The sequence below is a fragment of the Sapajus apella genome, unplaced genomic scaffold (genome assembly GCF_009761245.1).
Source record: "Sapajus apella isolate SASKATOON/1434 unplaced genomic scaffold, GSC_monkey_1.0 scaffold17, whole genome shotgun sequence".
Classification (NCBI taxonomy): Eukaryota; Metazoa; Chordata; class Mammalia; order Primates; family Cebidae; genus Sapajus; species Sapajus apella.
In genome coordinates this window covers 23,350,971-23,378,392 of record NW_022436957.1, presented here as the reverse complement: position 1 = coordinate 23,378,392, position 27,422 = coordinate 23,350,971, and the positions used below count along the sequence as shown (strand labels likewise).

Here is a 27,422-nt window from a genome sequence, read left to right as displayed (position 1 = left end):
CCTTAAATATATACACTAAAAACAACAACAACACAGGACCCAGGACGAGGGTTTGAATCATGGTCTTGGCCTTTTTCAGTTGTATAGTCTTGGGCAAGCTATTTAACATTTCTATGTTTCTGTCTCACTGTATATAAAGTGATACCAATTATACCAATTACTTCAAAGAGAATTGTGGGATAAATAAATTAATATAAACTGATCAAATTATTTAATTAACATTAAATAAATTAATAGTTTTGAAATGCTTAAAACATTTCATGGTACATAGTGAGCACTAACTATGTAAAGGTTAGCTGTCATTATTATTAGTGTCAGCCTGTTATGTACTGTGTATTTGTGTCTTCCTAAAATTCGTATGTTGAACCACTACACCCTAATGGGATGCTGAAGCTTTTTGGATATGATTACAGTTAGATGGGGTCATGAGATGGGGTCTTTACATGGGACTAACGCACTTATTAAAAAAGGAGGAGATCAAGGATATTTCTCTCTCTCTTTCTGCCATATGAGGACATAATAAGAAAGAGGGCTTTCTTTCACCTGGAATGTAATCAGCTGGCACCTTGATTTTAGACTTCCTAATCTCTAGACCTGTGAGGAGTAAATGTCTGGGTTTTCTGTTTTGTTTTTGTTTTTGTTTTTGAGGCAGAGTATTTCTCTGTTGCCCAGGTTGGAGTGCAGTGGTGCAGTCTCAGCTCACTGCAACCTCTGCGTCCCCAGTTTCATGCCTCAGCCACCAATAGCTGGGATTACAGGCATGTGCCACGACCTCCGGCTAATTTTTGTATTATTATTATTACTTTTTTTAGTAGAGACGAGGTTTCACCATGTTGGCCAGGCTGGTCTCGAACTCCAGACCTCAAGTGATCCACCTGCCTTGACCTCCCAAAGTGCTAGGACTGCAGGTGTGAACCACTATGCCCAGCCTAAATGTCTGTTGTTTAAGTCATCCACCCTACAGTATTTTTATTACAGCAGCCCAAACTGACTAAGATAGCCAGAGAAAATTCTGTGGTCACAAAGCTCAAGACACTACTTGATTCTAAATATTTCAACATTTGTGTCAATGGCTTGAACAGTGATATTAAAGGCCTGTGATACAAAATTGGGAGCTATTGCTCTGATGCTAGGCTAAAGTCAATGAAATGAAATATATTTTGGTCCACTAAAACAAAGGTTTACATGTCAAATATTTGCCAGCATTGTGATATATTTATTTTAAATATGTGAGCGCCATGTTGTGATCTGTTTCACAGCTTGAGTTGCAAATACAGCTAAACAAACTTGTTTGTTTTTTTTTTTTTTTCCAAAAATAAAATACATGGCCAGGTGCAGTAGCTCATGACTGTAATCCTAGCACTTTGGGAGGCAAGGTGGGTGTATCACCTGAAGTCAGGAGTTCGAGACGAGCCTGGCCAACATGGCGAAACTCCATCTTTACTAAAAATACAAAAATTAGCTGGGCGTGGTGGTGGGCACCTGTAATCCCAGCTACTTAGGAGGCTGAGGCAGGAAAATCGCTTTAACCTGGGGGGTGGAGGTTGCAGCGAGCTGAGATTGCACCACCGCACTCCAGCCTGGGTACAAGAGCAAATTCTGTCTCAAAAAACAAAATAAACAAATAAATAAATGTGATTCAGTTATATAGGATGAATAAGTTCTAGAGTTCTGCTGTACAACATTATCTGTGGTTAACAATACTGTATTGTGTACTTAAAATTTGTTGAGGATAGATCTCATGTTAAATGTTTTAAATAAGCAAGCAAGCAAATAAATAAATAATATATGTGATTTCATATATCATAGGACCAAATTAGCAGAAAATCCAATATCTTTTCTCTTCTCAGCACCTTTAACTTCAATTTGTTGAAAACTTAGGACTTATAGAGACTTAAATATCTGCAAGTATCATGGGAATGGTAGGTCATTCCAACTTCTAAGCCCACATGAGGATTATGTACTAAGTTCATTAATGTTTTGTCTTATCACTGAAACATAAAGACATTTTCAACAACCAGTCCTATAACATTACAAATTCCACCAGTAAGAATCTTTGAGGGAGACTGATTCATTCCTGAAGTGCTTATCTCAACCATGAAGCCTCTCACTTTGGGCACTCATGGACATACTTCTTAGGACTCAGAAGTGTGCACATTCATCAACATGTAATATGCCCCAGAAGTGTGCACATTCATCAATATGCAATTTATCTCATATTCAGCTAGAGTACAGTATCAAAACTGGTTTAGGACTGCAATGGACTGAATGCTTATGTTCCTCCAAATTAGTATATTGAAATTCTAACCTCCAAGGTGATGGTATTAGGAGGTAGCATCTTTAGGTGGTGATTAGTTCATAAGAGTAGAGCCCTAATGAATGGGACTAGTGCCCTTATAAAAAAGACAGCTAACCTGTCCCTTCCACAATGTGAGAACCCAGGTAGAAAGTACCATCTATGAACCAAAAGCAGGCCTTACCAGACACTGAATCTACCTGCACCTTGATCTTGGACTTCCTAGACTCCAAACAGTGAGAAATAAATTTCTGTTGTTTATACACTACAAATTTTATAGTATTTTGTTACACCAGCCCAAATGGACTAAGAGAGCATGGCAATAGGAAAATTAAAAAAATTAAAGATCAGTTATTTGCTGCTGTACAGCTGGGGTCAGCAGACAGGATTGAGTGCAAAGGAGCATGAAGGAACTTTTGTGCAGATGATGACAATATTCTATCTATCTTATAATTGCCTTGATAGGTATATGACTGAATACATTTCTTAAAACTCATCAAGCCATACACCTAAAATGAGTGGATTGAATACAAATTATGCCTCACTAGAGCTAATTCCTCTATGTCTTCTTCATTCCCACACCCTAAAGAACTGAAGCTTCACTTTCATCTTGCTAAACATGAAGTGTCTTGTAGTACTTACAATCTCCAGGGAGCTTTATATTCCCCTATTTTTTAAATTTTAAGTTTTAAATTAAATTTAATAAATTATTCTTTCAATGGTGATTTCAAACATTTTCTTATTTTACTCTATTTTTACATAAGTGGAGGGGTGTCCTTTCCTCTTTAAAAACTTCACTTGACAAGATATTTAATGAATCCTTATTAAATGTCAGGCAATGTTATAGGTGCTATGGATACAGGAGCGAGAAAGACAAATAAGAACCCATGTCCTGATGTATTAATATTAGATTATATGCTAAGTAGAAATATAAAGCAGAAGATAAAGATAGGAATGATGGGATGGGGTTGTGTTTGTTGCAATTTTTTAAAGTCTGGACAAAAAAGACATCACAGAGAATGTACTGATTGAACAGACTTTAAGAAGAAAAAGGAAGGCACATGGAGATATACCTATGTATCTATATCTATGTCTAATATTCCAAGCAGAGAAAGCAGAAAACATGACTTTTCTAAGAAGAGATGATGCCTGGAATGATTGAAGAACAGCAAAGGGGCCAGAGTGGCTGGAGCAGACCGCAAAAAAAGGAAGTGTAGAAGACATGAGGCCTGAGAGGTAGCATGAGGCCAGATTATTTACAACCATATGGCTCACTTGAAACGGTTAAGGCTTTCCCTTAAATATGATGGTAGGATGTCTTGACAAGAAAACTGACTTTGGAACAAAGGTTTGTGTGTGAGCCATTTATTTGGGGGGAGTATGCCTCAGGAAGCAGCAGTGAGGACCAAAGAATTCCAAGTAGGAAAAAAACAAAACAAAACAAAACCCAAAAAACAAAAACAAAAACAAAAACCCACTGAGTTGGCTATTGCTACAAGTAACTAGTGGCTCTATCCATGGTATCATGTAAAAAAGTTGTATTAAATGTGCCCCAGGAACATTCACGCAGGGGTTAAAAGGGAGAAATGTTTATCCTTGAGATTCCATAGTTTTGTTGAAACTCTCTAACGTGCATTAAACTCATCTCCAGTTCTGTGTTGCATATTTACTGTTGCACCCCATGCCGTAATTTAGTAGGGAAGTCCAAGGCAGGAAGTGTAAGACATGTAGAGTAAGGCTCAAATGTAATGTTCTCAGGATATTACTCCATCAAGTTGGTCAGAACCCAGATAGAACTAGTCATTGCAATTGTATTTCTGTAGACAGGGTACAATTGCAATATGAAATGTATAATAATGGTGCCAGTTACAATAGCATCAAAAGATGCCAAATGCCTAGAAATAAATATAATTAACATATCTAAAATCATTTCGCAGAAAACTATAACTGAAAGAAACGGTACAAAGAGAAATTCAAAATACAGAAGAAAATGAAGTTGTATACATGTTCATAGATTGGAAGACTCATTATTGAAAAGATGCCAATTTTCCCAAAATAGTTTTGTAAATTCAATACAATCTAAATAAAATTTCTAGCATGGTGTTTATATATGTGTTTTGCGGCCAGGAAAGGAAATTTGAAATTAAAGAATACAAGTACAGATAAAATATATTTGAAGAAGAAAAATGTTGGAGAAATTATATTTGTAGTTATCAAGATTATGATTCAGATAGTGTGCTGATGATACAGAGACAAACAAATAGTCAATGAAATAAAACAGAGAGTTCAGAAGCATGCCCACACACATAAGGGCATTCAAATGATTTTAAAATGGGTATAAATAAGTCATAGAAGATTATCTTTAAGAGCTTTGGGAAGAGGAAAAATTTCCCCCAAAGTAAAGGGAAAGATGGATATATTGGGCTATTTTAAAAGTAGGAACTTCTGTTCATCAAATGATAACATTTAAGATTTTTAAAACCAATATATTTGCAACTGATATGCACAAAGGAAACATATAGATTAATGAAAAAAGTTGGAAGACCCAAGTGAAAAAAGGTATAATAAATTTTTAATATCCTCTATAAAAGCATGAAAATAGCTTATGATCCTATGGAAAGATGCTCAACCTCATTATTAATCAGGGAAATTCAAAGTAAAACCACAATGAGATGTCCACTAGAATACTACAATTTAAAAGACAGAAAATATCCAACATTGTTGGTAAAGAGCTTTCATTTATTTCTTACTAGGGTGTATGGTGAAAAGAACTATTTTGGAAAATTACTTGGCAGTATCTATTAAATTTTCAGATATGCAGATCCCCTGATCCAACAATACCACTATTAATTATGCCCAACAGAAAAGCACACATATGTGCCTGAAAAAACATAGGAAAGAATGTTCATACAAGCATTATTCATGATATCCTCAACTTGGAAACAACCAAAATGTCATGCAAGAATGAAATGGATAAGTAAGTTGTCTATACACACAATGACATGTTATACAGCAATGAAGTAAGGACAGCTACTGCACAAAACTTTATGGATAAATCTCACAAACACATAGAGCAAAAGAAGCCAGGTAAAAGAGAACTCAATTATGTGATTGCATTTGCAGAACGTTCCAAAACAGGCAAGTAATTTGTTGCTGGAAGGCAGCATAGTCATTACCTTTTCAGACAAGGGAGGGATTATGATGGGGCCTCGGGAGCAATGGTAAGGTATTATTTCTTAGTCTGAGTGCTTTATGTGGGTAGGTTTATTCTGTGATAACAAATGCTATACACATATGATTTGCTTAGCTTTGTATATGTAATATATAATATTTAAGAGCTTATAAAATTGTTGTACCTACCTTAATGTGTTCCTAAAAATAAATGAGACAATACATGTCTCACGACTGGCACATAGTAGGTGCACGATTGATGTTAGCTAATGGCATAAAGAAAGAAACTACATAATCTTTGGTTTTAAGTAGAACAGTAAATTAGTCTAGAGAAAGAAAGAGTTGTTAAGAACTGACCTCCCAAATCCCATTCAGATTAAGAGGTTATGAGAACTGAGAGGGGGGAAAATAATCATTTAGCTGCCACTGAGAATATTTATTATGGGGGGAAAGGACTAGAGAGGAATGCCCTAAAGAGCACTAAAACATGAATAAGTGGTGGTTTTTGTCTATGTTGTGATATAAGTTATCAAGCTTGTATTAGACCAAGTAGGGTATTCAAGCAAGAGAGTATAGCTAGATAGATTTAGATAATAACAAACCATTAAGATAGGTTGCTAACTCATTTCTCTTGTTCTTTTCAAAGATAGCTACATTATTGGTGGAAAACAAATTGAAAGGACATTTGTATTTGCAGTGTTTTATTTTTTTATTTTTGCATTCTTAGCCCATGCTGCTTTATTGCTAAGACATATATATACAGAGGTGCAGAGTTGCTAACTCTTTTAACAGTTCCATTTTACATCAAAGAATTACATGTACAAACGTTCTGATTTATATTTATAGATATATTTATTTCATATGTTTATCTTATATATTTACACTTAAAAGATGAGTAACCAATTTCTTGTTCTGAGCATTTTCATAACATACTTTGCATTATTCTGATAAACTTATATTTTAGCTTCAAATATAATTTATTTCATTTATGATAATTTTAATTTGCAAGTTATATTACTCTACTTGTAACACTATACTCTTTATATGTGTTCAATTACACTTAAAATACAATGTATAATATTTATCTTTACAATTTTTAACCATGTATGTTATTGGACCCGTCTAGATCTTTATAAAACATAATCTATTTATATTTTAAAAGAGTTAAAACTTTTTAAATATTAAAGTTTAAATTTAAAGTTTTTAAATTTAAAGTTTATTGTGTTAAAACATAATATATTTATATTTAAAAGAGTTGAAATATATATTTTATATATATTTTAAAAGTTAACATATATTTTATATATATTTTAAAAGAGTTAAAATATAAATTTATTATGTTGTTAAAATGCCATTATCTATATTCAGCAGGTCAAATGTATTATCTGTAATTATCACAAATAAATCTTTTTGGGGTGGATAAAAACAAAATTCTTCAATTCTAGCTACTGTTAACTCTCAGTGCAGGCGTCATTTGGGGATTGCTGATCTAAGATTCTATCTTAATACTTAAATAGTATTTGCAGTATTTTTGAAGAGCAATGCATTCCTTGGGCATTTTGCATGTCCTTTGGAAATGAGATGAGCATATGACTTTGTTTTCCTAAATACGACCAATGTAACCGTCACTGGGGATGAATCTTACAGGGCTGCTTGCTGAAAGATTCAGCTAAAAATTCTGACTTGGCCTAAACAATTTTCTCTTGTGGATGGAGTCCTTCTGTCCTGCAATTAGTATGTGCCCCAACTTATTATTATGTCTCTTATTTTTAAAAAAGAATTTATAAATATAAAATTGCCAACATGAAATATGGATGCAATATTTATATGAATCTTATAATAGTTTATTTATTTTCCTTAATAATTATTTAGACTCAAATATGTTTACATATTCAAGCTGTTAGTCCATTTTCTCAGAAACAGAATATATACACTTACTTATAGTAATGTCATATAGGTAGTTCTCTTTGGCTAAATATGACTTTTTTCCTGCTCACCTTAAAGTATATGTGAGATGGCTGAATTTTAAATAAAATATAGCTAGAATATGCAAACAGACTGTATTTGGTTAAAAACCAGGCAACAATCTATCAAATTATTAATAAATGTGAATATAATTCTGTTACTTGGAGAATTCTGTAGCTGTGAAGAACTGAATGTGCTTACATCTTTTGTATTTTTAAAAAATGAATTGACAAAATAGAGTTTTATAACATGCTTTTCTGTTGCCTAATAAATTTAATATATTCCACTCAAGTTAGTAGACAGATAGCCCAGTGAATTATACAGTAATGACTTCTGGAGTAAAAAGGGTTTTTTTTTTTTTTTCCCCCTTGTTCTTCCTAGCAGAAAATTAAAGAATGTTTTATATTTTAAACAGTTACAAACTCAGTTTTCCAGTAGTTTATCCCAGTCTTTAATAATGTGTGAAATAAACAAGGGATACTGTTCCCCAGAAAGAGGTAGAGACAATAATTAATGAAATACTGTTGTCTTATAATTGAGAAATATATAAACCCTCTTATATCAAATGTATCTGATAAAATCTTATTTTTCTTCATATGTAATCATATCTTCTAAAACCAAGTAGAAACATAAATTTAAGCTATTATTTAAAATGATACTTCAAAGTAGAGAGCAGGGCCATATTCCTATGGTATTTTTAAGATTTAATTTTTTGAGTAGATAATATATTTATATTATTTAAAATCATGTGAGATACCTGTTTGGAAGTCTTGTCGCTATCCACCCTCTCAACCCATTCTACTGTACTGTGTACTGATAAATATTTTTATTGCATTTTTCTTATCCTCCCAGTGTTTAATGCAAATACATGCAAATATGAAAATATATTCTCTAGCTTCATGTCTTAGAAAAAAAAAACGTAGCACGCTGAACAAGACAGTATTTTATCTTGTTTTTTTTTTTACTCTAAAATGTTATTGGAGATGACTCTATCTTGATACATAAAGGCTACACTCATTCGTTTTACGATGCATAATATTCTATTATGTAGATATAGCTCTGGTTAGTTCATAAATTTCCTATTGATATACGCATGGTTTATTTACAGTTGTTTACTATTACAGTGTCTCAATGAGTAATCTTGTTCATATATCATTTAGAATGCATGAGCACTTTTGTAGGACAGATACCCAGAAGAGAAGATCTGTGGTCAAAGGGCAACTGCATTTGTATTTTGGTAAATGATGGCAGATTTTCCTGGATAGGAGTTGCACCATTTTCCACTTTTACCACTAATGTATGAGAATGCTATTTTCCCATAGTCTCAACAGCCATATTTTGTTAAAAATTTGGAATATGATAGGTAAGGAAAGGCTTCTCTGTGGAGTGTGTTTGCATTTTTTAATTTATAAAAAATCTCAGAATCATTTTCTATTTTAAAATTCAATTTATATTTTTTTCTAAGAATTACCAGTCATTTATTTGCCCATTTTTCTGTTGTATTGTTGGTCTTACTATTCTTGATTTCTAGGAGGTTTTTTTTGTTAATTAAGGAGGTTAGTCTTTTGTCAGTGGTACAAACTGTAAAGATATTTCACTGCTTTTCATTTGTCTTTTGATTTTGCTCTTGATTTAAAAACTAATTCAGAAACATTTATTACTCTTCATTTAGGCCTTCTGGATTTTTATTTTCTGTTAATTATTAACTACTAATTTCAAAAATTCACCCATGTTTATTTCTGATACTTGCGGAATTTCTTTTTCTGAAGAATTATCTAAAATTTCAACCCAATTGGAGTTTATCCTGATGTATTCTGTGAGCAATAGAGCCAAAAATTATCTTTTATTACCCTTGAAATGACGTTTAGTTATCCAAACAAAATTTATTTTAAAAATGTACTTTTACCCACTTATTTTTAGATGCCACTTATCATATACAGATTTCCATACTTATTTCAGTCTATTTCTAATTTTTTCATGCTATCTAATTGCTTTTCCTATTTATATTGAATTGAAACATGGTTTTAATTATTAACATATTATGGTATATTTGAATTTCATGTAGGGCTAATATTCCGTCATTAATTTTCTTTTACAGTGTTTTTCTACCTATTTTTGCCTACTTCATTTCCCAGATGAACTTTCAAATATACTTGCTTAATTTTAGAAAACAAAAACAGCAACAAACCAGTTAGTACTTGGGATTACATTAATTTGTTATTTATAAATTTTATAATTTATAAATTAACTTTGGGGGAAATAGACATCTTTATATTGTTGAATCTTCCTAGATGAAACATGGTATAGTTTTTCCATCCAAGTGCAATTCTTGCATCCTATAGTTTTATTTCAGGTTTGTTTCTCTATATATTCTCCTGTTTTTTTGCCATCGTAAACGAGTAAAACCCTTTTAATGATTTTTAATGCATTTTGTTTGTGCAGATGTCTATTGATTTCTGAATACTAATTTTATAACTCAATAACTTATTTTTTTCTAGTAGCTTTTCAGATCATTCTCCTGGGGTTACAGTTACACTTTCTTATTATCTGTTATATGAAATACTTTTACCTCTTTGTTTTACATTGTTATACCTCTAATTTCTTTCCCATTTTAATCTCACTGGCCAATGCACCTTATAAAATGTTAAGTAGCATTATGGTAGCCAGCATTTTGTCATCTTTCTGCGTTTACCTGAAACACAACCAGTATATTATAATAAACACGTGCTTTGGCACATGTATACCTGTGTAACAAACCTACACGCTCTGCACATGTACCCCAGAACTTAACGTATGTAAAAAAAGATTATATATACACACACAGACAATCCTCAACTTATAATGGTTCAACTTGTGAGTTTTTTATTTCATGATGTTGTGAATGTGATACACATTCAGTAAAAAACGACACTTCCAATTTTGAATTTTGATTAATTAAAAAATCAAAATTTGAAGTACGTTTTCTACTGAGTGTGAATTATACATTCTTAATCATAAAATAATCTTTGTGTTAGAGGATTTTGCCCAATTGTAGACTAATGTAAGAGTTTCAAGCACGTTTAATATAGACTAGGCTAAGCTATGATGTTCAATAAGTTAGGTTTATTAAGTGCATTTTCAACCTACGATATTTTCAACTTATGATGGGCTTATCAGAACATAACCACATCGTAAGTCAAGATGCATCTGTACGTAAATCATTTTAATGAAGTATCTGTTGAATTCTATTTTATCAAGGTGTTTTTATTTTGTTTTCTTTTAAAAAAGGACAGATTTGAATCCAGTAAAAATGTCTTTTCAACATTGTTAGAGATAAATCATATTAATTTGCATTAAATTGCCTAGATGAGATGCCTCAATGAGAGATAAATGAAAATGTTCTGTGGTTTTTCTTTTTGGGCATTTTTCAGGTTATGCATAAAATATCATTCATACTTGATGAAAATAATTTTAATATATTTCAGCTTTTTATGTACTCATGAATAGGTGAATTACCATCAGAATGATCTGTTCTTTATGGATTTGGTAGGATTTCATGTGAAACCATCTGAGCTTGGTGTTAGTCACAGGGAGGAGGGCATTATTTTATTTACAAATTTCTCCAATTATCTAGGGAAATTATCTGTTTCAAATTTCTCTTCTGGTAACTATTCTTCTATTGTATTTCTCTAGAAAATTATCCATTTAATTTAGATTTTTGCATAGGGCTGCATAAAATAGTTTGTGATTGATTTTTTAAAAATTATAAGTTACTTTGGTTGGTTCTTATTATTTCTTATTTTGTGTTTTAATGCTTTCTTCTTTCCTATGTGAGCTATTCTACTTTATTATTTTAAACAATCTTATGTTTTCTTATTTTGCAGATTTTGTTTTCTAACTAATTTCTCTCGTCCATCAATTCATTTTCAATCTTTGTTTTATTCCATAGATTAGAATTAAGTTTGCTTTGTGTTTAAATTCTAAACTAAAAAAAAATTAGGTGAATTATGTCCATTTGTATTTATTTAAATATGTTTAGTATTTTGTCGTTCTTTGACATTTGGGACTTCAAAAATTCCTTGTTCTCTATGTATTTATATGACATCCTTAGTCTTTTCTTTGTTTAAATTATGTATCAGTACCTATTTATGAGCAACAGTGAAATTAATTAGCTTTTAACTTTCTCTTCTTTTTCCTCTCCTCAGGCACCCATTTTCTTAGATTGGATTAGCTTTAAAGTATTTGCCACCATTATATTCAACAGTATACTGGACGTACCAGATAGAGCAAAAAGATAAATTGAATGAATGAATAAATAAATAAAAGGTCTACAATTTGATTGGAAAAAAAAAACAAAGCCATCTTTATTTGAAGATAATCTATGTATGTGGAAAACCCTTTAAAATCTACAAGTTAGTTATTACAATTAACAATCATGTTTTTCAAACTTACAATTTATAAGATCAATAGAAATACAAAGGTCAATATAATATAAATAAATTGTATTTCTATAAGATATAATTAATATTTAAAAATAAATTTTAAAACTCAAATTTTAATAATGTAAAAAATAAACTGTTTATACATGCATTTAATAACAAGGTCTGAATACTGATTTACAAAACATTGGTGACATTAAAGAACACACACATAAATACATATAGTTTTCATAAATTAGAAGACTCAATTTGTTTGAAATGTCAGTCCTTCTCAAATTGATCTATAGATTCAATGGAGTCCTAGTCAAATTGATAGGCTGATTATAATAAATATATGAATTAAAAATAATCTACAATAGCTGAAATAGCTTTGAAAAAGAATAACTTTGGGGAACTTTCACTGTCTGATTCAAGACTCACTGTAATACTAAAATAATTAATACAATGTAGTATTGGTATAATACACAATATCTAGATGAACAAAGTCAAGATTCCAGAAATAGACCCACATATATATGGTCACGTGGTTTTTGACATAGATATTAAGGTGTTCCAATAGGGGAAATGATATATTTTTAAATAAATATTACTGGAACAATTAGCTATTTGTATAGCTAAAAAAAATTTTGACTCAAAATCATATATAAAATTTAGCTTAAATGAATTATAGACCTATATGTAAGAATAAAGATATAAAACCACTTGAAGAAAACATAGGAAAAATTTTTCTGTCATATTGGCTTTGACAGTTTCTTGAACAGGACATAAGAAAATTCATAATCTGTAAAAGAACAAAAGACAAAATAGACTTTTGTTCTTTGACAGACATGGTTAAGAAAACAAAATTGCCATATATCAAATGGAAGAAATGTTTATAAATCATAAATTTAATGAAGGCTATGTATCCCCAAAATATAAAGAACAAATTTAATTCACTATCAAGAAAATAACATTTTTTTGCCTGGCACAGTGGATCACGCCTGTAATCCTAGCCCTTTGGGAGGCTGAAGCAGGCAGATCACTTGAGGTCAGAAGTTTGAGACCAGACTTGGCAACATGTCAAAACTCCATCTCTACTAAAAACACAAAAATTAGTCAGGTGTGGTGGCAAGTGCCTGTAGTCCCAGCTACTCAGGAGGCTGAGGCAGGAGAATAGCTTGAATCTGGGAGGTGAAGGTTTCAGTGAGCTAAGATCTTGCCACTGCACTCCAGCCTGGGCAACAGAGTGAGACTTCATCTCAAAAAAAAAAAAAAAAAAATTAAAGGGTAAAGGATTTTAAGAGGTACTTAAGAAAAGTATCTCTGAAAATACACTTTATTTATATGTTTTATATTTTAACACACTTTCTTTAATGAAAGAAAGTAGATCTATGGCCAGTGATTATATGAAAAGGTACTCTATGTCATTAACCATGAGGAAATTAAAATTAAATCCACAAGGACATATTTACTAGAATTGCTAAAATCTAAGAAATGGAAAATACTAGGTTTGGACAAAGATATGAAGCAACTGCATTTCTCATACATTGCTGATGGGGATGCAAAATGTTGCAGCCATTTTGAAAAAAAATTGCCAATTAAATATCAGCATTATATGCACTTTTCATGACCCAGAAGTCCCACTCCTAGATGTTTACTCAAGATAAATTAAAAAATAGGTCTACAGAAAGACTTTGTACTAGTCAAAATTCTTCAGAAAAACAGAAGCAATAGGATATATGTGTGTATGTGTGTGTGTGTGTGTGTGTGTGCCTGTTTTATGTATACATATATACATACATACACATACATATGTAATAAGGAACTGGCTGAGAAGCACCAAGACCTGCAATTAGCAACATGGAGACCCAGAAGAGCCAATGATGTTGTATTAGATTGGGTCTGAAGTCCCAAGAACCAGGAGAACCAACATTTTAAATTCCATTTGGAAAGCCAGCAGGCTCGAGACCCAAGAATAATGTTTCAGTCATGGTTTGAAAGCCAGAAAACAGCAATGTTACAGCTCAAGCAGTTAAGCAGGCAGTGTTTGGCTTCTTTTTCTATGTAGGCCTTTAGCTGATTGGATGAAGGGTCCTCCCACATTAGGGAGGGCAATTTGCTTTACTCAGTCTACCAATTCAAATGTTAACCTCATCCAGAAACACTCCCACAGACACACCCAGAATAATGCCACATCCTGTGGTCAAGTCGACACATAAAATTAACTATAATAGACTTATACACAAGCTGAGTGGGGGAGTGTCCCAAAAGTGGTGATTGAATAAACAATTTGTGGTATATTCATACCATGGAACGCTACTCAGTAATAAAAAGGACCAAAATATTGATATGCACAAAAGTATGAATGAATCTCAAAAACATGATGCTACGTTAGAAAGTAAAACATGGAAGACTGCATAGTACACGATTCCATTTACAGGAAATTCTAGAAAAGGCAAAACTATAGTGATAAAAAGCTGATCAGTGGTTACTTGGAGTGGAAGATGAGAGGAGGAAATCTAATTCAAGAAGTCACTATGGAACTTTTGGGGTTTATTTAAAAGATCTATATCCTGTTTGTGGAAATGGCTACACAAATACATACAATCACCAAAACTCATCAAACTATACACTTCATATATATTGGTTTTATTATATGTAAATTATTTCTCAAAAGTTAGGAAAAATGATGTTAATTATAAGATTGTTAATGTGAGTAAAATAGCATATTTTATAATAGAGAAATGACCAAGTTATGGGATTTCAACTGAATAAAAAATTATGCCCTCATGAAAATTATAGGACTGAACATGCAATCAGAACTGTACGTGATTTGGTAGACTATGCTTGTGTGTATTTTAAAAATTTCATGGCTGGGCGCAGTGGCTCACACCTGTAATACCAGCATTTAGGGAGGCTGAGGCAGGCGGATCACTTGAGGTCGGGATTTTGAGACCAGCCTGACAAACATGGAGAAACCCTGTCTCTACTAAAAATACAAAATTAGCTGGGTGTGGTGGGACATGCCTGTAATCCCAGCTACTCAGGAGGCTGAGGCAGGAGAATTGCTTGAACCCGGGAAGTGGAGATTGCATTGAGTGGAGATTGCACCATTGCACTCCAGCCTGGGCAACAAGAGCAAAACTCCATCTCAAAAATAAATAAATAAATTTCACATTTCACTAGACACTGAAAGGAGAACATGCATATTTTTAAATTGTTGTTTTAAGGGAATAAAACATTATGTATTTTAACAAAAGCAAAAATTGGCAAATGGTATCTAATTAAAGAGCTTCTGCACAGTAAAAGAAACTATCATCAGAGTGAACAGGCAACCTACAGAGTGGGAGAAAATGTTTGCAATCTATCCATCTTTCAAAGGTCTAATATCCAGAATCTACAAGGAGCTCAAACGAACTTACAAGAAAAAAACCAACAACCCCATTAAAAAGTGGGCAAAGGACATGAACAGATACTTCTCAAAAGAAGACATTCATGCAGCCAACAAACATATGAAAAAAACCTCAACATCACTGGTCATTAGAGAAATGTGAATCAAAACCACAATGAAATACCATCTCATGCCAGTCGGAATGGCCATTATTAAAAAGTCAAGAAATAACAGATGCTGGTGAGGTTGCGAAGAAATAGGAATGCTTTTACCCTGTTGATGGGAATGTAAATTGGTTCTACCATTGTGGAAGACAGTGGGGCGATTCCTCAAAGAGTTAGAAGCAGAAATACCATTTGACCCAGCAAACCCATTACTGGATATATACCCAAAGGAATATAAACCATTCTAGTACAGAGATACATGCACACATATGTTCATTGCAGCACTATTCATGATAGCAAGGACATGGAATCAACCCAAATGTCCATCAATGATAGGCTGGATAAAGAGAATGTGGTACATATACACTATGGAATATTATGCAGACATAAAAAGGAATAAGATCCTGTCCTTTGTAGGGACATGGATGAAGCTGGAAGCCATTATCCTCAGCAAACTAATGCAGCAACAGAAAACCAACACCACATGTTCTCACTTATAAGTGGGAGCTGAATAATGAGAACACATTGACACAGGGAGGAGAACTAGACACACTGCAGGTCTGTCAGGGGGTGGGGTGAGGGGAGAGAATTAGAAAGGATGGCTAATGCATGCTGGGGTTAATACCTAGGTGAGGGGTTGGTAGGTGCAGTAAACCACTATGACATACCTTTACCTATGTAACAAACATACACATCCTGCACATGTACCCCAGAACTAAAAATAAAATAAATAAACATATTCCCAAAGCAAAATAAAATACTTGGATATCACAAGTTTTACAGCTTAGAAATACATATAGTCTCTGTTTTCCCTGTTTTTAAAATTGAATGACACGTTTCCTATGGGAGCTGATGGTAAGACTTGGAAAGCCAGTGATATAGATAGTGGCACTTTAAACTCTCATAAAGGTGAAGATTTTATAAATATGAGCAAGTTGTAAACATATAAAGGAAAGGTGTTTGCTTTATTTCTGATTATTGTCTCATTTTATGACAAGATTTCTCTTTGTGCTTTTCAATTGCTTTGTATTTTTCATGACATTATTAATGGGAAAAAGTATCTGACACGAACTGATATTCATGTACTTTTATCAGGTACACTATTATTTGTAATGCCTTCATAGTTTCACATTTTAGTAAGATTCTTCCTGTGCCTAAATCATTCTCTGTTAATGACTTAGGCACTGGAGGCACATTAAAGCTTTTTAACCACTAGGAAATCACAGGTCTTTTAGGAAATTGCTGCTGCCATGCATAATTTGCTACCCATGCCACTCACCTGTGCTAGTAGCAATTAGAGATTTCCCCACTGATTCCACACTATCCTGAAAGAGTTAATGGTCCTCTGCAACAGTGCAACTTCCTAACAGGATAAAATAGTTTCAGTGCAAGTCTGATCAGATTTCTTAATATAGATAAAAAACTAACCAAGTCATTAGATTTTAGTTTGTCCAATACCAATGAAGAAATAACATAACAAATTTACGTTTAGGGTTATGCAATGTGTAGTTCAAAAATATTTGACAATAATAATGTTAAAAGCTCTGAAATAGAAAAGCAAAAAATACTTCTATACATTCTGAAGAAAGGACTATCATTAATTTAGCATTAGTCGTCTTCAAAAGTCAGGATGTACTTGTAGCTAAAGTTATTGAGGCAGAAATGAGCTGGGAGCATGAATACTTAGTTTTTATTATGACATAGTTTGACGCAGTGATACCCCCAAGCTCTTTTCCTGGGCCACTTTCTTTTGTGTCAATAACTTCCCCTCATGCATTATTTATTTAGTTTTTATTTAAATGACACTTATTGTGCCAGGTACTGTTCTACGTTTTTGACAAATATTAAAACATTACTCCTTGTAATAACCCTATGAAGTGGGTATTACCGATTTCTATTTTACAGATGAGAAGGCAGAGATCCTGAGGCATAAGTGACTTTCTCAAACTTGTGAGTCTGGAGACTGAATCTGTGCTCTTAACCATTGAGTTAAAGTGCCGTGACAGTTTATTAGTTTTTCCAAATTCCAGCACAGGTTTCAAGAATAGATCTACTCTCAGTTACTTTTGACTCCCATTTCCACTCAAATATTATTTTCCCTACAAATTATCAAACACTGTATCTTGTGAAGGGAAAAATATTAGTGTCATAGTAAAACAATTTTAAGTCCCCAACACACAGGTGAGAAGCTATTTTCTGAAAACTATGTCTGAACCCAGAAATACTTGCCTTTAACTTAAAAAATCTATGTGGTTTCTACTTTAAACATGATTTATAATGTGGCTGCAGGGTTCTTGCTCAAAAGACTGAGGTAATATGGCCTCAAACCTGATAGAATCCAGGGCATTGACACTGGCAATTACTTCAGATTTTGGAAGAGTAGGGAAAATGGGCAGGCTAGAAAGACCTGTCAATATATTCAATCTCAGAAAACATAATTTTCTCAAATATCTGTATTCTCGCTGCTATTACTTTTGCAATCATTGTAGTTTACAGCACCTTCTATAATGTAATATCGGCTCCCATAGAAGTACTCCACCAAAATAGAATGCCTTCTAAATCTTAGTGGTGTTAAAATATAGTCATTTTATGCAATGAGAATAAACATTTCTCTACTAAACTAAGCATAGTTAGAGAAAAGTTTTTGAAGTTAGAAAATGGCTGGGAAAAATTGCTAAGAATATTTCTTTGCCTTATTATGATACACAAACAGGAAAAAGATGTGTTAGGTACACTTTTAGAACAATCTCAAGTAAAAAAAAAAAACTAACAACAAAATGGATTACTATACATTTAGAATCTGGTTTGGTAAAATTAAGGGTTAAAAATAACTCTAACAGCTTGATTTCTTAGACTGATCTATCATTTTAGATATTTAATGAATGAGAAGCAGAATTAGTGTTATGTGAGAAATGATTAAAATCATTTTGCATTTTCCTCTCTTTTTCCCTATTATAAAATGATTCTGTTACTATTAGCAGAGCATGGGATAGGGATAGGCAAAGCTGAAGATGTTTATCAGAGATAGATAGGATAATTAAGATCAGGTGGATGATTTAACATTTCCAAACATGGAAAAATAGAAGAAATCTAAAGGAGAGTTCTACATGCTTCTACAACCACCATCTACCATTCTACCTGTATCAAGGCCCAAATTTCACCTTAACTTCTATTAAAATGGATTAACTTTCTTTTTTGATCAAATGATAATTTTCATACTTGTGTATTGGATCCTCTCAAGGCTTGCATACTCAAGAATTTAATTTCTGATATTACCTTCTTTTCTCTTTCTATCAGTGGCCAGCAAACTAAAGCCCACAACCCAACCCTGTCTTTCATCTGTTAGTAGACCAAGTTTCACTGGAACACAGCCATGCCCATTCATTTACATGTTACCTATGGTTGCAGTTATGACAGAGATCATATGGCTGACAAAGTTTAAAATATTTAATATCTGTTCCTTTAGAGAAAATGTTTACCAACTCATGTCTCACATCTTCAATTTTCTTTTCCCTTGGTTAGATAATTTCTCCCAGCAAATAAACATTGTGTGCTATTACTTCTAACATTAATACTTTTCTTTACTCCAAATTTCTCCTTCAATTACTACCCCATTACTCTGTTCCCCTTTACAGGTTTGTATACGTCTGAGGTATTTCTGCCTCTTATATTTTTTTCTTGAATCTCCTGCTCTTTTAAGGTAATCAATAATGTACATTAATCCAATTTTACCAGCCAATTTTCAGTCCTCACCTTATTTCATTTATTATCGACATTTGCCATTATTTTAATCCAATTTACTTGAAGCATTTATTTGATTCTCCTCATACCTTCCAAGTCCATTGTTTTATTCTCAGTCTCTTTTTCCTTGTTTCTTCTTATTTTCCTGTCTCCTAAGCTGTGAAATGTCTCGTTTCAGTCCTCAGACTTTGTTCTTCTTTACATAAAATTATTCCTTTCATAGTTTAATCCAGTATAATTAACTTAAATATCATACATTCTATATAGTAGTGATTGCCAAAATTCTTTTTCCAACTCAGACCTCTTCTGTAAATTCTTAACACCTGTCTGCCTCAGCATACCCACTTGGATCATAAATAGGGATTTCACTGTTAATTAATTAAAGACAGACTTCTTACACATATTTTCTGAAGGGTCCACTTTACTGAGGCTCATGCCTTTGCTCAATCCCAAGTGAATACAGTCTATCTCTATAGAAACAGACAATTATCTAGCTTAAAGCTTCCACTAGTGGTTTCTCCTTCCATTTTGAAGGAGTAAGCACCTAACATATTGATCCTCCCATAAATATAAGCTATAAACATTAGACAAAAATAAACAAACCCAAATACCTGGGGCTCTAGAAACTGTACAAATACAAACATTTTTAGAAGGGACCAAATGACCGGCACCATGTGAATACAGCTGTACCTGAGGGTAACTAGAGTCACAGAAGCATAGAAGTGGATGAAACTCTAATGGTAAACCAGAAATATTTCTGGTATTCAAGTAAACACAGAGCTCTGGAAAGGAAATAATCAAAGAAGGGAAACCTTAAATTTTGTGTTTAAACTCAGTTCAACCTGTGAAAAATGCATATGTAGGGAAAACTGGAAACAGCTTTCAACAACTGAGATTTGAGCCACTGACCACTTCAGTTAGGATATTTTTCAGTTTGGTGCTAAATATTTTAATTACTTACTGGAAGAGAAACAAATCACTACTGTTCAGGGCAATACAACAGAATTCAGAGTGTCTACAACATGAAATTCCCAGTGGCCATGATACAATTTAAAATGATCTGGCATACAAAGAACCAGGAAACTTAGACCCCACTTCAAAGGAAAAGACAGTCAACAGATGCCAACTCTGAGATGACCCAAATGACAGAAATATGTTAATTGGGTTAAATATCCCAAAATAAAATAATGCCTAAATCTGATTCTTGGAAAATATCAACAAAATTCACAACCCCTAGCTATACTGATTAAGAAAAAAAATGATAGAAATAAAATCCCAATATCTTGAAGGAAATAATGAGTATTACTGTGACATCTATTAAAAGGATAATAAGAGAACATCATGAACAACTTTATGCAAACAAATTCTAAAACCTAGATGAATAGACAAACCCCTTGAAAGATACAAGCTACTGAAACTCACTCAAAAAGAAATGAATAATCTGAATAGTGCTAGATATATTAAAGAAATTGAATTTGTAGTTAGCTATCTTCCCCCTAAACTCTCCATGTTTCTGGTGGCTTCTTTGTTGAAATCTAGTGAACATTTAAGAAAGAAATTATACCAACCACAAATTCTTTCAAAAAATTCAATGGGAGGGAATGGTTTTCAACTCATTTACAAGGCCAGCATTACTCTAATACTAAAATCATAAAACGATATTATAATAAAACTGCAGATCAATATTCCTTTTTTTCTTTATTCCTTATTCATTTAAATCAATTTTATTGTGTATATTTGAGGCTTAGAACATGATATGGGATACAAATAGATAGTGAAGTTGCTTACTATAGTGAAGTGAATTAGCATATTCATCATCTCACATAGTTACTTTTTGTGTGACGATATATATATATATATACACACACACATATATACACACACATATAAGTACTTTTAAACTGAAGAACAAAGTCAAATATGTGTATACACACACACACACGTATATATGTAATGAAAAATTATTCACAGAGAAAACATATACTATATAAAAGATTTTGAAAATGGTGGATAGGAAAGAAAAGCACCTCAAATAAGATGCCATTTTATTTACCATACCTTCCATAATCACAAAATTCTACTTTGTCAATAAAGCTAAAGCAACAGTGTTTCAAATAACACCCTCAGTAACTAATGTATTTATAGTTTTATATTCCCTCCAGATATTATAACACCCTAGTGCAAATATTAACACATTATAGCAACACATAGCCCAGTTTAATCCTAAACTCATAGATCATGGATTTTAAGCAATAATAATAGGCTGATTAGCATCCTAGTGAAATGAAAGCCAAGATGAATTCCACACATGCTCCTTTCCGTAGATATTACCAAGTCTTCATTCTGGGTTGCAACACTCGGTTCTGGGTTACAGAACTAAAATTTGGCTTCAAATTACTTTTTTTGGTATTTTTACAACATTATATTTGAAAATTTTCAAACATATAAAAATGCCATATGCATATAATTGCCACCTAAATTGTATGATTGTTAAGATTTTGCTGTTTGCTTCATCACATATCTGTGTCTCTATGCATCTATTTACCCATTTATCCCTTTAACAATCCATAGTATCTTTGATGAATTTCAAAGTAAGTTTCAGATATCAGGGGACTGCACCCCTAAAAACTGCAATATGCACATTATTTATTTTTTTAACAGGCTGAGTGAGATGTTAACATTCAATAAAAATAATCTATTGAAAGTATACAAATTAATAGTTTTTAGTATGTTCACAGAGTTGTGCAACCATCACCACAATCTAATTTCAGGACAGTTTCTTCACCCCCAAAAGAAGCCCCAAGCTCATTTGTATCACTTCCCATTTTCCCCCATTCACCCAGCCTTAGGCAACCACCATTCTGCTTTCTGGCTCTACTCATTTGCCTATTCTAAACATTGTATATAAATGGAATCATACAATATGTGGTCTTCCGTGACTGGCTTATTTCATTAGTATAATGTTTTCTAGGTCCATTCATATTGTAGCATGTATCAGAACCTCATTCCCTTTTTTTGCTGAACAGCATTCTATTTTATGATATACCACATCTTATTTATCCATTCATCAGTTGATGGATATTTGGGTTGTTTCCACATTTTGGATATTATGCATAATGTTGCTATAAACATTCATGTACAGGTTTTTGTGTTGGCATATGTTTCCATTTTTCTTGGATACATAAAAGTGGAATTGCTGGGTCATATGGAACTCTATGTTTAACTTTTTGAGGAACTGCCAAACTGTTTTCACAAGCAGCTCTACCACTTCACAATCCCATCAGCAATGCATGAGGGTTCCAATTTCTCCACGTCCTTGCCAACACATTTTATTGTGCCGTTTAAAAATTATAGCCATCCTATTTGGTGTGAAGTAGCATCACTTTGTAGTTTGGTTTGCATTTTCTTAATGACTAATGATGTTGAGCATCTTTTCATGTGTCTATTATCTATTCATATATCTGCTGTGGAGAAATGTCTATTTAATTCCTTTTCCCAGTTTTAGTTGGTCTGTCTTTAGAGAAAGAATCAATAATGTTAAAATAGCCATACTCCACAAAACAATTTACAGATTCAATGCTATTCCTATAAAACTACCAATGAAATTCTTCACAAAATTAGAAAAAAAAAACTATTTTAAAATTCTTATGGAATCAAAAAAGGAGCCCAAATAGCCCAGACAATACTATGCAAAAAGAAAAAAAAAAGAAAGAAAAAGAAAAAAGAAAGTGGAGACATCATGTTACCCAAGTTCAAACTATACTACGAGGATACAGTAACCAAACAGCATGGCACTATTCAAAAAAAAAAAAAAAAAAAAAAAAAAAAAAAAAAACCAAGCACATAGACCAATGGAACAGAATAGAGAGCAAGAAATAAGGCTGCATACCTACAACCACCTGGTCTTTGACACAGCTGACAAAAACAAGCACCTATTCAATAAATGGTGCTGGGATAACCGGTTAGCCATATACAGAAGATTGAATCTGAACCCCATCCTTATACCACATATAAAAAATTAACTCAAGATGAAATAAAGACTTAAATGTAAAACCTAAAACTATGAAAACTCTGGAAAATAACCTAGGCAATACCATTCTGAACATAGAAACTAGCAAATATTTTATGACAAAGATGGCAAAAACAATTGCAACAAAAATAAAAATTGACAAATGGGATCTAATTAAACGAAAGGGCTTCTGCACAGCAAAATAAACTATCAACAGAGTAAATAGGCAGAATGGGAGAAAATTTTTGCAAACTATGCATCTGATAAAAGTCTACTATCCAGCATCTATAAGGGACTTAAGCAAATTTACAAGAAAAAACAACCCCATTAAAAAGTGGGCAAAGGACATGAACACACTTTTCAAAAGGCATTCATGTAGCCAACAAGCATATGAAAAAAAGCTCAACATCACTGAATATTAAAGGAAATGCAAACCAAAACCACAATAAGATACAATTCACATTCAGTAGGATGGCTATAATGAAAAAGAAAGACAATAGTAAGTGTTTACAGGGATATGCAAAAACTAAAACCTTCATATTTTGCTTGTGGAAATGTAAAATGGTCCAGTCACTTTGGAAAACAGTTCCTCAAAAAGCAAGTCATGGAGTTACCATATGATTCTGTAATTTTACTCCTAGTTACATATCTAAGAAATCAAACATATATACATGTATGTGCATATATATATGTGTGTGTGTGTGTGTGTGTATTTTGAGACAGTTTGTGGGATAAATTTTGGATTTAATATTTTTTGGAATCTGCAATGTTTTTATATTTATTTTTGTGAGACGGAGTCTTGCTCTGTTGCCCAGGCTGGAGTGCAGTGGCACAATCTCGCTTCACTGCAACCTCTGCCTCCTGGGTTCAAGCGATTCCCCTGCCTCAGCCTCCTGAGTAGCTGGGACTACAGGCATGCGCCACCACGCCTGACTAATTTTTGTATTTTTAGTAGAGATGAGGTTTCATCATGTTAGCCAAGATGGTCTCAATCTCCTGACCTCGTGATCCACCCGCCTCAGCCTCCCAAAGTTCTGGGATTACAGGCGTAAGCCATTGCACCTGGCCAAGAAATTAAACATATTTATACACAAAAAGTTGTATAGAAATGTTCATTGCAGCACTATTCATAATAGCAAAGACATGATATCAACCTAAATGCCCATAAATGGTAGACTGGATAAAGAAAATGTGGTATATATACACCATGGAATAGTATGGAGCTGTAAAAAAGAACGAGATCATGTCCTTTGCAGGAACATGGAGGGAGCTGGAGGGCATTTTCCTTTGAAAACTAACACAGGAATTAAAAAAAAACAAATATTGTGTGTTCTCATTTATAAATGGGAGCTAAAATGATGAGAACACCTGACACTAGGAGGGGAAGAACAGACACTAAGGCTTACTTGAGGATGAAGGTGAAGAGGAGGGAGAGGATCAGAAAAAATTCTTATCAGGTACCATGCTTATTACCTGGGTGACAATCTGTACACCAAATCTTTGTGACATGCAGATTCCCTATATAACAAACCTGTACATCTACCCCTGAACCTGAAATAAAATTTTTTTTTAATTTCATATGTCTTAATTTTTAAAATTTATTTTATTGCATATATTTAAGGTGTTTAACATGATGTATTGCTATACACATACATAATGAAATGATTACTACAAACTAACAAATTAACACATCCATCATCTTCCATAGTCACATTTTTTAGGTAAGAGCACCTAAAATCTACTTTCTTAGAAAATTTTCAGTATATAATATTTTTATTATTATTATTATTATACTTTAAGTTCTGGGCTACATGTGCAGAACATGCAGGTTTGTCACATAGGTATACACGTGCCATGGTGGTTTGCTGCATCCATTCCTGTCATCTACATTAAATATTTCTCCTAATGTTATCCCTCCCCAAGCCCCTCACCCCCTGCTATTCCTCCCCTAGGCCCTCACCCCTTGACAGACCCTGATGTGTGATGTTCCCCTCCCTGTGTCCATGTTTTCGCATTGTTCAACACCCACTTATGAGTGAGAACATGTGGTGTTTGGTTTTCTGTTCTTGTGTCAGTTTTCTGAGAATGATGGTTTCCAGCTTCATCCATGTCCCTGCAAAGGACATAAACTCACACTTTTTTATGGCTGTATAGTATTCCATGGTGTATTTGTGCCACATTTTCTTTTTTTAATTATGCTTTAAGTTCTGGGGTACATGTGCAGATTGTGCAGGTTTGTTACATAGGTATACATGTGCCATGGTGGTTTGCTGCATCCATCCCCCCATCATCTACATTAGGCATTTCACCTAGTTAATTATTATTGCTTCTGTCTTTTCCATTTTTCATAAACCAGACGTTTCACTTTAAATTACATAGCATAATTAGATGCTCCCTTGATTAAAGATGTAAGTTTTTTTCTTCTCCCTTTCTAGGGCCATCTGAACTAGAGATGAACATGGGGGACCTCAGTATAGTCAACAACAAGCTCCTCCAAATCAGACGGCCCCGTGGCCTGAAAGCATCCTGCCTATAGACCAGGCGTCTTTTGCCAGCCAGAACAGGTGAGTCCTGAGCACCTAGGGTAGCCAGCTATTTTATACGTGTCCAGAAGTTAATCTTTTCCTTTCGAATAGTCGGTGCCTGACCGGTTTTGGTTTATTCAGACTGTATCATCTAGGCAGGGCATGAAGGGAAAGGGTGAATCCAGAAATCAGTATGAACTAGGACGTGCCTTTAAAGAATTTACAATTTAGTTGAAAAAATGTATGCTGATAACTGTAATTTGAGGTAGTATGCGGTATGAAAACCACAAGACAAATAAGCCAAGTTTCAGAAGAACATCCAACCAGGATGCTTGGAGAAGACTTCAAAGTCTTGAAGAAGAAGAAGGCTGATTTCAGACGGCAGAGCTCTCAATTCTATTCTGTTAATCATCATGTCTAACCTTATGCCAGAACTTTACTGTCTTGGGTACTTTAGCATTGTAGTAAGTTTTGAAATTGGGAAATAGTGTCCTCTGTCTTTGTTCTTCTTTACCAAGATTGTTTGGGGTATTCTGGATCCCTTATATTTCCCTATAAATTTAGGATTGCCTTGCCAATATCTGAAAAAACATCAGCTGCAATTTTGATAGAGATTGTAGGTTAATTGGGAAATATTGCTATCTTAACAATATTAAATCTTTCAGTCTGTCAACATGGGATGTGTTTCCATTTATTTAAATCTTCTTTCATTTCTGTCAAACTGCTTTGAAGTTTTCTGTGTACAATTCTTGTACTTCTTTTGCTAAATTTATTCCTAAGAATTATATTATTTTGATTTATTGTAAATGTAATTGTTTTCTTAATTACATTTTTGGATTGTTCATTGTTATTGTATAAGAATACAATTGATATTTGTATATTGATTTTATATCCATCAGCCTTGCTGAACTTGTCTATTAGTTCCCATAGTTTTTGAGTGGATTCCTTAGGTTTTCTGTACACAAGATCAGGTCATCTGAAAATAGAGTTTTACTTCCTTTTTAATCTGAATTATTTTTACTTATTTATTTTTCTTGCCTAATTTTCCTGGCTAGAACTTCCAATACAGTGTTTAAGTGGCAAGAGCAGACATCCTTTGCTTGTTCCTTGTCTTAGGGAGAAAGCATTTAGTTTTTGACTATTAAATGTGAAGTTTGCTATGGATTTTTATTACATGCCTTTTGTTAATTTCAAGCAGTTATCTTTTATTTCTAGCTTGTTAAGATGTTTTATCATGTAATAGTGTTGAATTTTGTGAAATGTTTATTCTGTATCTATAGGATGATTTTGCGTTTTTTGTCATTTTCACCTATTAATATGATACAGTAAGTCAATTGCTTCTTAGATGATAAACCAAACTTGCATTCCTGGGACAAAACTTGTTCACTGATGATGTGTAATTCTTTTTATATGCTCTATATTCAGTTCTCTAGTATTTTTTGAGGACTTTTGGATCTATATTCATAAGCAATATGGTTTGTAGGATTTTTTTAAATATATCTTTGTCTGGTATTGGTATCAGGGTAATACTGAACTCAAAGAGTGATTTGGGACCTGCTGTCTCTTCTACTTTTTTTTCAAAGAATTTGTGAAGGAATTGGTATTAATCTTCTTTCATTGTTTGGTAGAATTTACAATGGAGCCACTGGACCTGGGAATGTTTTGTGTGTTAGTGGCAGGGGAGTTAATTACTAATTCAATCTATTTACTTTTTATGTTAACTCAGATTTTCTATTTCTTCTTGAGTAAGTTTCAGTCATTTA

The 27,422-nt window shown here is 33.2% G+C and overlaps 1 long non-coding RNA gene across 1 annotated transcript; it reads left to right on the top strand.

Annotated features, from left to right (window-relative positions):
- Positions 1–250: 250 nt before the first annotated feature.
- Positions 251–22,753, top strand: LOC116556549. The gene is made up of 3 exons (XR_004271069.1): positions 251–263; positions 1,342–1,350; positions 22,646–22,753. It is a non-coding gene; the product is annotated as an uncharacterized LOC116556549 (long non-coding RNA).
- Positions 22,754–27,422: the final 4,669 nt, after the last annotated feature.